At 47.6% G+C, this 2,500-nt stretch overlaps 1 protein-coding gene across 11 annotated transcripts in view; it reads right to left on the bottom strand.

The window, feature by feature from the left end:
• LOC127002418 (uncharacterized) overlaps window positions 1–2,500 on the bottom strand; it is a 30,917-nt gene that overhangs the window by 23,265 nt on the left and 5,152 nt on the right. Inside the window, exon 2 of one of the 11 annotated variants that reach the window (XR_007756229.1) lies at window positions 1,068–1,150. The exons of the other annotated variants lie outside the window; for them this stretch is intronic. The gene's annotated coding sequence lies outside the window, so the exon portion shown is untranslated. Of the gene's footprint in view, window positions 1–1,067; window positions 1,151–2,500 lie in introns of those variants that run through there. 11 annotated transcript variants of the gene reach the window in all.

Raw genomic sequence — 2,500 nt, 5'->3', positions numbered from 1 at the left:
ACACACACACACACACACACACACAGACAGAGAGACACACACACACACACACACACACACACACACACACACACACACACACACACCTTGCATACAGATGTTTCTCGTAGGGCAGCGCCAGAAATACAGTGTCGCCTACATAATGAATGAGCTGAGTCACATCGACGCGGCCCGCCCCTCCGCCAAGGCAGGAATGGACGCCTTGCCATCGCCACTTTTTCCAAGATTTCTAGTTTTCTGTTCGTTGTGTCCGCGGTGCAGTGGTTAGCGTGCCTGACTACGAATTTGCGGGCCTGGGTTTTAATACCGGGCTGAGCAGTCGTCGTGCACGCCATTCATCTATTCATCCTTCCTTTCGGGATGATCGATAAATAGGTTAACCTGGGGAAGGTAAACTGTTGTATGCGGTGGCTGAGTGGTAGCGTGCTGGGCCCACATTCACCGCGTGATGGACGACGCGGGTTCGAATCCCCACGCTACCACCTGGGATTTTTCAGTCACCGCCGAGTGGCTTAAAACTACCCACATGCTGTCCTGAAGACCACCCATCAACCCGGACTCTAGAGGAAACCGTCCAAGTGAATCAAGAAGGAGTTCCGGGGGGCAGCATGAGCCAAGAGAAGATGGCGCCACTATAAACACTTGCCTGCGCCAATACGAGCTGGGGCCGACTACCATCCAGGCCCCTCAAGCAAGTCTACCTGGCGTAAAAAAAACTAAAAAAACCCGGATGTTGCACCGGCCCTGTGTCGGGTTAAGGGTTCTCTCCCACTACAGGCTCTAAGGGAGATGGCGTGACGGAGATAAGCACCGCCGCCACGCGCAGGTGTCACGCATGCTCCCAACTTTACCTCACATTTAGTAGTGAAGGCGGTGACAATTTTTTTCGTTTAGCGTACAGAAGTCAAAAGTGTAGAACAAGAACCATCCAAGTGGTCAAGACGATTTCATAATGATAACAAGGCAATTTAACTCCTTGACTGCGGATTTCCTACAGTCAGACCTCACCAAGCTTCTGGAATGGAGCAAAAAGTGGCCGTTACAATTCAATGAAGAAAAATGTAAAGTCCTGCAACATGGGAGGGGATATCCAGCACACCAATACCACATGGGAAACACTCCACTATCCACCACAGAGGCAGAGAAAGACCTGGGACTATATGTTACCAGGCTACCAGTGAAGGACAAATCCATGCCAATCGCAGCGGACGGGTTACAACTGCAGAGGGATCATAAGATTTTTTTGCGGTATTGGTATCATGAGTGATAATCGTGACAAAAGGTTTAAAGGGCTATATCTCTGAAACTGAACTACCTAGAGGAGTCTACTTTCCTGCATCCTACACTTCAAATATCGTTTTATAAGGTGTTTGGGGATAATGAAACAATTCTGCAAAAAAACTAATTATTTGAAAACTTTGAAAAAAATAAGTCGCCTGTAATAAGTTGTTTTGCTACTTTATTTTCACCATGCCCTTACGCTGACCTCTCGGCAGTAGCCTCCGCCACAGCTACCACCTTGTTTGATGTATGTGCCAAGTTAAGACTTACAAAGATTTTTTTCTGTGCTGCTGCGTTCATTGGTGATTAAAATCTCTGCCTTTAAGCCCCGTTCACACTGTGCCGACTCTGCGCCACGACTACCCACGACTCTAGGGTACACGAGGTCTTGGAGCGTGGGAACCAACTTGTCATATTGAAAAGTCGGTGGGTTGTCGTGGCACAGAGTCGGCACAGTAAGAACGGGGCTTAAGTCGTCACGGACACAAAGGGCTGCACCATTCATCCGTGAAAGGGGGACGGTAAGGGCGCTCTTCATTTTCTCTTTTTTAGCTGAGGATGAAAGTTTGGGCTGACTGACGGGGTGGCGTGACGGCCGAGACACAGACTCCCGGGCCAATATTTTGTGGGATCGGACACGAACACACACACACACACACACACACACACACACACTTGCTCAACATTTTTTTTCTCGCAATGCCGGAATTTCTGAAGATAAGAAAATGCTTGAAACTCAGTATCTTATCGCATTTTCTTTTAACAGCAGAGGAGTCAGTTCAAGGTAGCAAATGTTAACAAAAAGCCCGCTACTCACTGCTCCTAAAAAGAGTTAGAGGAGTGGCCGAAAGAGAGGTCAATTTCGGGTGGACCATCGTTCATAAAAGAAAACATTAATGCACTTGTCCTGTTGGTTGGATGTCTACGTTAAGTAAAGGCGAAGGTTATCTGTTCACGGTCATTGGTCAGCTAAGGAACCTCGGCCGTGGGATGGGATGGAGGTGGAAAGTCCTTGAGTTGGTGTTTTGGGGGCTGGTGAAGAGGCGGCTTTTAATTAAGGTCCAGACTCGCCCTTCTATCTGCTTCGTCTCATGATAATAATAATGAGATGAAAAGGAAGAAGATGAAGATGAAGAAGAAGGAAAAGAAGCAGAAGACGAGGAAATAGAAGAAGACGAAGAAAACGATGAGGAGGAATAAAGATAAGAAAAGGAAGAAG

The sequence above is a fragment of the Eriocheir sinensis genome, chromosome 23 (assembly GCF_024679095.1).
Source record: "Eriocheir sinensis breed Jianghai 21 chromosome 23, ASM2467909v1, whole genome shotgun sequence".
Taxonomy (NCBI): domain Eukaryota; kingdom Metazoa; phylum Arthropoda; class Malacostraca; order Decapoda; family Varunidae; genus Eriocheir; species Eriocheir sinensis.
This window is presented reverse-complemented; position numbering and strand designations above follow the sequence as displayed.